The sequence below is a fragment of the Leptopilina heterotoma genome, unplaced genomic scaffold (assembly GCF_015476425.1).
Source record: "Leptopilina heterotoma isolate Lh14 unplaced genomic scaffold, ASM1547642v1 Lhet_70, whole genome shotgun sequence".
NCBI lineage: Eukaryota > Metazoa > Arthropoda > Insecta > Hymenoptera > Figitidae > Leptopilina > Leptopilina heterotoma.
In genome coordinates this window covers 1,213,852-1,226,815 of record NW_025111162.1, presented here as the reverse complement: position 1 = coordinate 1,226,815, position 12,964 = coordinate 1,213,852, and positions in this window count along the sequence as shown.

Sequence of the window (12,964 nt, the reverse complement as noted above, 5' to 3'; positions counted from 1 at the left end):
CAATTTAGCACTATTCTTTGAAGTCTTCTGAAGAGAAACAGAGTTTGCTGAATGAATAATATTGATTTTCAAGGATTCTATACAAATTCTACGAAAAAGTGTTTTTCCCCATGCATTTCATATGGGAAACTTACAGCGCTTTGAGCGACCTCTAAATATTTTTTTATTTAAAAAAAAATAGGTGTATTTTTTTTCTCCATATATAGAACATTCCTAGGGGGTGAGAGCATTAAAATTCCGATTTTATTTTTTTCCCATGTATTTTTGGACCACCCTAATGTACACCTCCTGAATTATCCGAAGAATCAAAAATTGTTTATAATAATATGTGTTTTTTTATCGGGTTGTTGTGGAAAGTATAGTGCGTGCCTCGGAGAGACGCATCTTTCTCGCCTCGGGTGATTACGTCACCCTCGTCGGAAAAAACTGCGTTTCTCCCCTAGGCACGCAATATACTATTTCTTCTTCCCATGGTACAAAAATAAAAAAATTGAAAGGTTTTGTGTTTATTTCAGTTGATTTAATAAAAAATTAATTTTTGTTGTCGACATCCTTTACCCATAGAAGGAGTTTACACCGTAAGCCTTAAATATAAGCCTCCGCGCGCATAAACGGATATACCTCCAGGAGCATATATTTGCGCCTGCGCGAACACGTGGTCAAGGCAAACTCTTTCACAACACAGCTGCAGGCAAACACTTTGCGCAGACGCAAGTATATCCTCATGGAGGCATATCCGTTTATGCTCGCGGAGGCTTATATTTAAGGCTTACGGTGTAAACTCCTTCATAGTTACCCATTGTTTGCCATCTTTTACCCATACCTCCATTTCCGCACGGGATATTATAGGTAGAAGATTGAGATTTGAGAACAGTACAAAGATTTAGAAAAATGAGATATATATATATATATATGATTCTATGTGATGTAAGAAATGTCAGTTACGTCTAGTTATCTCATTTGAGTCGAAGATGAATTGACAATGTAAAAATAAATATTCGTGGAAGTGAAATAACTGTTGAGGAAAATGGGAATGTGTTTAAGTGATGTCGCATACTCATCACGAGATGTGAACCTTTTGCCAAAATCAGAAATTAACCGTTTCCAGTGGGAAATTTCCAACCGGCGCGGATCCTCGCCTGTACCGACGCCGGAGTAGTGGTACTGGCTGGGAATCGCCTGCCTACCGCCCGAGAACTGGTATTCTACCAAAAGATGACTTGGCCAGGAGCTGGCTGGCCATCCGTCTCGGAACTGGCATTGTACCGCCCGGTAACCGGCCGCGAAGAGCCGTTCCGTGTATAATTCAACCGGCTGGGACCCGGCACTGTACCGACTGCGGATCTTTAATTTCCTAGTCAGATGTGCGCTGGCAATGCTGGCATTCTACCGCCTGACAACCGGCTCGGATCAAAATGATAATTTCAACAAATATCAATAAAAAATAATAATTAATTGCAAAAGATAAATACGGATGACAATTCATTGACAGTTCACTTTACACATTTTTTTATTTCTTTATACACTTAAACGCAATTTTTTATTACATACACATTTGAAAAATCCTAACGCTTGGGGGTACGAACCTACGCCTAACCGAATATTTACGCACCGAAATCTCGCACGCTAACCACTATGCTACGCTCGCATGGAACTCTCAAACCTTAAATGCTTTCAAGTCTCACTAGCTGAAATAAAAATTGTAAAATTACTACGCGGCAATAGGCAATTTGAAAATACACTGCAAAAAGAAGTATCTTATTTAAGATGTTTTGGTAGTCATTTCTAAGATGTTATTGTAGTCACTTTTTAGTCATTTAAAATATCTTAATTTAAGATACTAAAAGCATCTTCGTACATATTTTCAGCATATTTTTCGGGAAAAAAGTTTTGAGGTTAACTATGGGCTTATATGTAAGACATTTTATGCATCTTAGTTTTTAGTAACTTAAATTTTTTTCGCATCTTACAATTCACGAGTATCTTATCGCTAAACATCTTGTTGAGACAGAAACATCTTAATTTAAGATACTTTAAAAAACTTACAGAAGTATCTTACTTTTTTAAGATAGAAGAAATATCTAAGACGTATAAAACATCTTAAAAATCAGTAAGATACTTTAGAAAACATCTTATTTTAAGATGTAAGATACCATTTTTCCATCTTACATCTTAATTTAAGATATCAAATAAGACACTTATTTTTGCAGTGTACGAACTGATGTAATACCAGTATATTTTTAATACTTTACTGAATGTGTATTTATGAATATTTCAATATTTCGTTTAAAAAAAAATGTTATATTTTTATTATTATGTTTTTTAATATTTTATTACAAATAATATATCGAATAATATGAACATAACTTCACTGCAAAACAATTTATAACACATAAGTAATAGTATTAAATTGAATAAAATTTTAATGCACAACACATTTTTTTAATTATTTAATTTGCAGAAAAGTGTCAATAAATAATTACTTAATATATTGTTTAAATTAAAAAGAGATTATTAATTAATTAATAGTAAATTAATTAATAATAATCTCTTTTTTATATATTGTATTTAATATGTTATTTATTGTAGGCATTATAATATATTGATCACATTTTCTTTCAAGTTAAATATATTTTACTTCTTTCAAATTAATATATTATTTATTAAAAATTATTTATTTAATTGCACATTAATAAAGTTGGATTTTTATATATATATAATGAAAAAATTAAGTTTCTTATATTCTTCCTTTGCATGAATACTATTAATTTATTTATTGGTTAACTAATAATAATATTATAATAAATGCAATTATAGTTATTGAAATAATTAATTATAATAATAAAATAAATTTATGATTATACTGATAATGTAAACTATAGCAATAAATGACGAGATCCGCAGTCGGATCCGCCCCAGCACCGAGCCAGTACAGACCTAACATCCGTCATTCTTCCGACGCGCGTAGAAGAATGAAATCTGCAGGCGAAACAAATCCAGTACCGCGCCAGTACTGACGAAAGTAGAAAGGCGGATCTAAAAGTCGGAGCCTAATCTGTTCCGCGCCGGTTGAATTTTGGGATCCGAATCGGTACAAAACATCGGTACTGGCGGTCCGTACGGGCGCAGATCCCAGGCGGTTGTATAATCCGACATTCTTCCGACTTTTCCTCCTGGGTTGTGTGGAGTTGGCACTGTCAAAACAGATTTTTAATGATGAGACGTTAATTTAATGAAACAAGAGGGTAAACTTCTGTGTCAATGTTAAATACAATATTTATGGAAAATCAATATGCTTCATCTTGTTTAATGATGTTGTGTGTAAATGTTGTTTAAATCAGCACGTAAAGATCAAATGAGGTCGATTCTTCAACGCCCTTGGAAGTTTGAAAAGTTTCTCGTTTAAAGGTTTTAGCTTTATTATTGTAAGCCGAAAAGGAGCTCAATGCAGACAAGAAAAGTCATTAGTAAAAACCATAAGTTAATTAACGTACTTTTTCTCATACATTTTTTTTTTCACAGATCAAATTTTACATTAAGATTTTTACTCTCCATATTTCATTTTTCATTTTCTGCTTTTCACTTCACAGATACCTAATCTATTTTCTAAATTTTGTGTTCCACTTGTAACCCACAATGAAAAGTGGAAAATACACAGAGAAAAACTGAACTCAAAATGAGTCGAAAAATTGACTCATTATGAGCTGCAACAAAAATGAACCTTGCAGATGGCGCCACGTTCTATGTCATTTAACATGGACTCATTTTGAGTTGCAACAAAAATGAGTCCAAGTTTTTTCTGTGTAGAAAGAGAAATGTGGAAATTGAGATATATACGGAGGAAAATGCTTCAGGCTCGATGAAAGTTCGCTTATAATCAAGATTAACTCAAAGCTAAAGTTTACTTAATAACACTTCTCAGCATCAGATTCGATTAAAACTCGCTCAAAAATTAAAACTTATATTGTAAAAAATAAATCTTACTATCAAACCACTTTTAACTAAAAGCGTTTCAAAAAGCCATTTTAAACTAAAATTCAGCATTGAAAGTATAATGTTTTTAAGACCAAAAAGTTACTAAATCTATAGTCTTCAGCTTAGAAATAAACTATTTTTCAATCGGACGAATACCGGATCGTCCAACCGTCTAGCGCCCGCGCCGGTTGAATTGGAGAGTCAATGCCAGTGCAGGCAGTCTGTATACCGATTCGGATGAGAATGTTTGCTGGCGCGGTACAAAGTCGGATTCGACTTTCGGTACAGTCTTTCTACTGTCGGCAGTACAGGCGCGGTACAAGATTTGATCCGACCGCCGGATTAAAATTTATACCACCTCGCAACCGCCGTTGTACTGGCATTCGTCCATCTAACGACCCGAGCGGTACAGGCATTCTACCGACTGAGAACTATATAATTTATTTTATTATTAATATATCAATTAATTTAATTTACTTACTTATTTATTGACTTATTATAAATAAATTATAAATAATATTAAATAAATTTGATTAGATTTATTTAATATTACTTATTTGTTTATTTATTGATAATAAATCAATAAATAAGTGAATTAAAAATTATTAATTAATTAATTTATTAATAAGAATATGCTTAGAATATAGTAATTGTTACTAGTTTTCAAATTAGTTTTATTTTTATATAGGATAATTTTTTTTATAAATTCGCTTTTAAAAATCTTACTACAAATATCTTTTAAAATCTGACAAGTTTTGCTATTTTTATTTTTTATAATAAAAATTAATAATAATAAATTAAATCCATCATGCTTTAAACATTTTTTGTATTAATAATTTTTAAAGAGTCGAAAGTACATTCGCACTGTCATTCTATTGCAAAATGCGTCCGGCTCGGTGCAGGTTTCAGCCCGCCAAGCACCCGGCGTTGTACTGGCATTCGTCCGTCTAGCAACCAGCGCGGGCCAAATTATATTCTTTATTAAAAATTAAAATAAAAGAAATGTTTAATTAACTATGCAAGGTGAATGTTAATTAATATTTAATATTTCTTTCAAATTAATTATACATTCATCTTTTTCTCTTCTTTAAAAACAGTTATAAAGTATAAATGAAACGCAGTAAGTTACAAATGTTTATTTTAGTTAATTTTGTATTGATTTCGAATAGTTATAAAGTGAAGTGTTCAACTAATTATTCCTAAATAATAAAATAAAGACAAATATTAAAAACATTTAAGATTAAATAAAAATATAATAAAACTTTAAATTTATTTGCATAATATAAATAAAATGCTAAAATATAGAAAAATATTTGAGTAAAAATTATTATTCACTTTATATAATTATAAGTTTTTGTTTAGCGGCATTGTATATTGGCGTTGTTTTGCTCACATCCGCAAGCGAGCGAATAGCGTAGTGGTTAGCGTATTAGACTTCGGTGCTTAGATTAGGATAGGCTTGGGCTTCGTATCCCACTGCGAGCGTTTAGAATTTTAATGTGTAAAAAAATGTAAAATGTGTAAAAAATGCTTCAAATGATCTATAATTAAATGTTAATTAACATGCACCATGCATAGTTAATTAAATATTTTTTTTTATTTTATTTTTCAATAGAGAATATAATTTGGCCCGCGTCGCTTGCTAGGCGGACGAATGCCAGTAGAACGCCAGTAGAAAGTCATATTTCGGAACAAAATTTGGCCCGTCCTGGTTGCCAGACGGACGAATGCCGGTACAACGCCGGTTGTTCGGCGGCATCAAATCTGTACCGAGCCAGGCGCGCAGCCACTACAACACATTGTCAGGTTCCAGTACAATGTCTGCACCGCTCCGGTCGTCAGGCGGACCCATGCCAGTACAGTCTTACCGACGTCTGTACAGGCGCGGTACCCTGCCAGTGGGAAATTTCCGCCTGGGAATCGCAATAATTTTGAAATTATCCTCCATATTGGATTCGCCATTTTGAATTTTGAAAAACGAACATCAAATTCGAATTCAGCGACCACAAAAACCCCCGAAAAACAAATTTCGATCGAATCGGATCAATCTTGAAAGTATCCGCCATATTGGGTCACCATATGTGACGCGTTCCCAAGAAAGGTACCTAAGAAGGAAAAAATTTGAGGTTATGTTTTAAATTTTTTGAATAAAAATACAGAAAGAGAATCAATTATTAATTAAAAATTGTTGGTTTTCAAGTTTTCATTATATTCAAAATATTCAATTAATATTGGTTTAAAATTCAAATAATTAAAAATGAACTTTTAATCAAGATAAATCTAACTCGAACCCAACCTATAATTCGTTTGCTTCTTAGGTACCTTTCTTCGGGTCGCGTCACATATTGGATCCGACATTTTGAATTTTGAAAATCTGACATCATATTCGTAATCTGCGACCCCGAAAACCCCCGAGTAACGAGTTTCAAGCGAATCTGAAATTTTATTTAATTTTTGTAGTCGCCATTTTGGGTCTGCTATTTTGAATTTCTTAAATCTGACTACAAATTCGGATTCAGCGACCCAAAAAACCTTAGTATATACTTCGCCACTCAAGTCAAATTATGTTTAGTATTTTTTTTGAGATGGCCATATATATAATATGGCCACAGACGCAAAAGTGGCACGACTTTTTGTGGACATACAATATGGGCCATGGACTGTCAAGGGGTTAATGTCCGATCCACTACTAATATAATACTGTTTGACAGTACTGACTTTCCGTGTAACTTGTGCTATTAGGAACTCCGGCATTTTAGTGGCTCAGTACGTCCAATGCGTTCGTGAAAAAGCTGCTATTATGACAGTTTTGAGGTTAAGCTACTAATACAGCCGTTGATGTGATTACATCAAATAGAAATAATTTTACTATAACTTTAATCAATTATTTAATAACATACTATTCAATTCCTTAAATGTGTAAATGTTTTTCTAATCCCATTATAGTGTAGAATTTAAGTTATCTGCGTAAATTTAATTCGGGAGCAATTCCATGTGAAATGATCGACGATTTTTGGACATTGTTAGTAATTTTCTTGAAACTTTTTTTTCTTGTAGCTATAAGGATAAGATATGATAAAGTGAAGGCGATTTTGAAAATTTCGAAAAAATTTTGAAAATATTCAAATTTGAAAATTTATGTACTAATTTTTTAAAATTAAGATAACTCCGGTTTTTTTCAATATTTTTTCAAAATTTTTTTTTTCAATTTCTCAGTATAACTAGTACTTTTTAAATAAATTTTTTAGAAAAAAAATTTTTTAGAAATTATTAAAAATTTTTCAAAAAAAAATTTTTTTTTTAATTTTTTGAAAAACACCCCCCCTCCGATTTTTTAATTTTTTTTTATAGTGATAGCCAAAAGTAATAAGAAAATTTTCGTAAAAGTTTTATAATGGGATCGCGATAACTTTTCGAGAAATCAACGAAAAAGTCTATAGCGCCCTGTTGACACTGACGCGCTCATGTACGTATGTCCAAGAAGTTGGCAACGCCATTTCATTTTTTCTCAACAAAATTTTGATAAAACTAAAAAACGAAAATTGTGCTACACTTAGAAAACGATAACAAATATTGTGCTGGAAAAAAATTAAAATATTTTTTAAAAATTAAAAAAAATTTCTTATTATACTTCAATTTTTTTGAACATTTTTCCAAAAATAAAAATTTTGAAAAAATAAATTTTGTGCTGAATTGCTCTCAGCGAGGACAATAAAAAAAGTGTATAACAGTTTTTAAAAAAGTTAATAATTTTTCAAGAAAATCATATTTTTTGAGTCTAAAATTTTTTGAATATTTTTCAAAAATCATAATTTTGAAAAAATAAATTTTGTGCTGAATTGTGCTCGGCGAGCACAATAAAAAAGTCTAAAAAACAATTTTACAACAGTTTTACAACAGCTCTATCTCATTCATTGCAATGAATAGAATTGTTTTAATTAAATTACTATTTTAGCTATATGTGATTTTAATATTATGTACCTGCATACTTCTAAAAAAATAGTAGCCCACAATTCCCTGAATGCTTCATTTTACAAAAAGCTTTGTATTATTTTTTTATTTAAATTTCATGCAAATTTTTTGTGGAGTCGAAGTAAAAGAAAAAGAAACAATATATATTAAAATTTTTTTTAACTAGGCAATTCTTCTAAATTCTTGTAAAAACTTGAACGCCCAAAATAAATATTTTATTGCAATTTTCAGTTGGTTGTTGTTTATGACTTATAGGTAATTGGGAAATACTGTAAAGTTATGAAATGCTAATGAAAAATTTACTTTTGACAAACAAAAGAAAATAAAAAAATTGGATGATCAAAAATTTTTAAATATTGTTAAATAATGGAGGTGACCCACAATTCCTCAATTTCCTCTATGATTATTCTCAAATAATTCTTTAACTTTTTGAAACATTGTTTTGAGACTGTATTATTGTGCTCACGAGCACAATTCGGGACAAATTTTATTTTTCCAAACTTTTGATTTTTCAAAAAGGTTCAAAAAGTGTGATTTTTTTAAATAATTATTAACTTGTACAATTGTTCTTAGACTTTTTTATTGTCCTCGTTGAGAACAATTCAGCACAAAATTTATTTTTTCAAAATTTTTATTTTTGGAAAAATGTTCAAAAAAATTGAAGTATAATAAGAAATTTTTTTTAATTTTTAAAAAATGTTTTAATTTTTTTCCAGCACAATATTTGTTATCGTTTTCTAAGTGTAGCACAATTTTCGTTTTTTAGTTTTATCAAAATTTTGTTGAGAAAAAATGAAATGGCGTTGCCAACTTCTTGGACATACGTACGTGAGCGCGTCAGTGTCAACAGGGCGCTATAGACTTTTTCGTTGATTTCTCGAAAAGTTATCGCGATCCCATTATAAAACTTTTACGAAAATTTTCTTATTACTTTTGGCTATCACTATAAAAAAAAATAAAAAAATCGGAGGGGGGGTGTTTTTCAAAAAATTAAAAAAAAAATTTTTTTTTGAAAAATTTTTAATAATTTCTAAAAAATTTTTTTTCTAAAAAATTTATTTAAAAAGTACTAGTTATACTGAGAAATTGAAAAAAAAAATTTTGAAAAAATATTGAAAAAAAACCGGAGTTATCTTAATTTTAAAAAATTAGTACATAAATTTTCAAATTTGAATATTTTCAAAATTTTTTCGAAATTTTCAAAATCGCCTTCACTTTATCATATCTTATCCTTATAGCTACAAGAAAAAAAAGTTTCAAGAAAATTACTAACAATGTCCAAAAATCGTCGATCATTTCACATGGAATTGCTCTCGGCAGAAAATTTTTTACTACCCATTACCTTTTCAGTTATTCTGATAAATTATTATTTAACAAATATATAAATTACAAATATTAAATATTTATTCTAACCCATTTCAAGTCTACTACTGGTTGTCATTTTTCCGTACTGAATTAGTAATATTCCTATCGTCAATTTCTACCTGGGGTACTTTTATTAAACTGAAAATTTAAGAAAGTAAAATGGATATATTTATTTTTCAATATAAATTATTTATAATTAGATCATATATTAAAAGTGAAATATTATTTTATCATCGAGATTCATAAGTCGCTGAGAATTCAAAATTCAATATGTTAACCAAATGATGAAGACATTTAAAGTATTATTTTGTATATAAGACTTGCTGAAAGCTTGTTCAAAAATTAAGTTTTCAAATAATTCAATTTATTTAAAAATCTAATTTAATTCTAAAGGACTCGTAGAATTAAAAAAATTAATTCTTTATCTATACACGGAAAAAAATATAGGGTAATTTTTACTATTTACCAATAATCTGTAAAACCAATAACTTGTATCTGTAATTTTCCTCCATTTTTGTCAACTTTTACTATATTTTCAAAGTGAATTATGTTATGCTCGAACTAATTTTTACAAAAATGTACTTTAATCGAAACAACTTTTATTCCGAAAATAGTTAAAATTGCCAAAAATGCGCAGAAGTTATTCTCAGGGTAAGTTTTACTTTCAAAATATATAGTAAAAGTTACTTTAATCGTTTTCTACGTGTAGGTTTATTTTTGAAAATAAAATAAAATTTTAAATAGTATTTTTATATTATATTATATTTACTTAATATTTTTATATTACATTATAGTTATTTCACTCTGTACATTTCGTTTGGAAGCAAATTTTTCGAAAAAGGATCTTTTTGGATCAATTTTGAAATTGAGAGAAAGGAATGGCCAACTTGAGAAAGAAATACCTCAAAGGTAAATAACAGTATAAATATAAATTAATATAAATATCAAACCGCTACCAAGTTGTAAGCTTTTGTTATAATTTTGGTGCTCATTTCACGAACACTTTGCTTCCTCATACACGGAGAGAGAATATATATTAAATTTTGTAAAAGTATTTTACAAATTGGGGAAAAAGTGCAACAGAGCGAAATTTTGATATAGAAAATACTAAACTTTAAAAAAAGTTTTGTGAACTTTATTAAAGTTATATTAGAAATTAATTAATATTCTTCATATTTGATATAATTACACTAAATTTCACATAAGTTTTTTTTAAAGTTTAGTATTTTTTATATAAAAATTTCGCTTTGTCGCACTTTTTCCCCAATTTTAAAATATTTTTACAAAATTTAATATAATTATATTCTCTCTCCGTGTAAAGATAATAATAATAGAAATATAAAGACTTTTTTAGAAATTAAAGACTTTTTATAAATATGGTAAAAGTAATTAAATTTTGGATAAATCAATGTATAAATACCCTACAAGATAGTTATAATAGTTAAAGAAAAGTTTCCAACCAAAAAGTTGAGAAAATGTCATTTTCCACAATTCTTTGTTTTTAAAATACCAATAATTTCGAAATTTATGATCGAACTAGGTTCAAAAATAGGTCAATAGAAGCGTTTTTTAATGCTCTACAAAATGGTATAACGATTCTTTTAAAGTTACTTCTACATTTTCCAACAAAATTTTTAAAAAACTCTTATTTTCAAAAATTTCAGATTTTTAAAAGTTTAATATCTCCGGTCAATATGGACAAAAAATGTTTAATTGGAGCTCAAAAGATGCGTCTAAAAAAACTCTACAAAATTATGGAAAACATTTATAGATGTCCTAACTTTTTTTAAAGTTATGGTCAAAAAACGTTTTTTTGCAAAATTAAAAAGCCATAAGAAATATAGTTAAACTTTATTAATCTATCTCAAAGTACTCTTATTTTATGTCCGCACATGAGACCTACAATTTAAAAAAAAATTCATCCCTAAAGCTCTTCATGATCTCGAGACACACACACACATACGGAATGACATTTTTTAAAAAATGTCATTTTTGAACTCCTGAGGTCAAATAACATAAAGATATGTCAAAAAATCGAACTCGAAAAATTTTGGTATTACAATACTTCCTTTATGAGGAAGCAATATAAATATAATTTATATAAATACAAATGTTTTTTCATATTGGTGTGTAATTTCCTTTTCTTTCTCTGTAATGGAATTTTAGAAAAACGTCTCTGGTGGTCCACTTCCTGTTGTGTCGTTAACACCACGGGCTGTCCAGTGAGTAGAGAAACACATTTTTGGAAAAGGCAAAAAGAATCAGAGACGCAAAATAGTTTTTGGGAGACGTCCTTCTACGTTTAAGCAATGTCGCGGTTGGACGGCGAGAATTCTCTCGCTGTGTAAAAGACGCACTTGCCGGATATAAATCATCCCACATGCGTCAAGGCGGTAAAATAAATGCACTCGCCTTTATAGGTCGAGACAAATAGGTCCTCCGTCTTTTAGCAAGTACACTTTCCCTTCTCTTTCCATTCTCTCTCTATTCATTTAATAGAATGAATCTCTCTAGTTATTCATCATTTTATCATTTCAGTTTTAATGAACCTGATCAGTTTTTCCGTGATCTCAACATTTTTATACTCTGTTCAAAGAGAGAATGACCTCGCTCGCGCAGATTTTTTTCTTTCAAGGCGGAGAAAAATTTGAAAATGGCGTTTTACTACTTTTTTTCTTAAGTGCATATCCAGTAAAAATTTCGTATTTTACTCTTCTACTTCGGGAAGATGTGACCACTCCTTTCCCATATGGGACTGATGCTAACAAAAGCGTGATTTATAACCCTAGACCCTAAACGGACCATTCAAATGCTAATAAATTTATGAAAAATTAAATATTTAAAAAAATTAATTTTACAAAATTCGAATGCTAAATTTGAAATCCTGATATCAAGACGATTTAAACAGTATATCGTTTGTCTCTGACATATGAAAATTAATATAATTAAAGGACAGTTAAATTGAATACTTTATAAGTATTTTTATTTTGACATTTTAAAGTAAAACAAACTACAGTTCAAAATATAGGGTCATAAGGATTTCTAATAAGACGTTGCGAATGTTTATAATTAAATAATGCCTATTGTTCTTTATAATAAATAAAAATTTAATTTTTAATATCTAAATATAATATTAAAAATTAAATTTTAAATAATACAGATATATTTTACATAATACAAATTATGTGTACAATATACACGGAGAAAACTGGAGTATTCAACTAACTATCTGGAGGGACAAACAGACTATATTTGAGGTTAAGTTTTTCGTAACCATCTCGGAGGGATAAATAGACACTCCAATGATTAATTTGACTAACTCGGAGGGAAAAGTTAACTATCCACAGAATCAGGCTTAACACTTAAAACCTAATCCTCCAAACTTGGATAGTCAAACTTGACTATCCAGTTTTCTCAGTGTATGAAAAGATATTAGAAATAACTTAATTTTTACAAACTTAATTTTAAATAAAGAAATAATTATTAAATTAAATAAATTAAATAATTAATGTTACTGTAATATTACACTGGTATATAAAGTAAATAAAAATGACTATAAAATGCATATCTAATGATTAAAGAAGAAATTTTTTTCTTATTTTATAAAAAGAAACTTTTTTGTGAATTTTTCCTAATCCTGTAATATTATAGT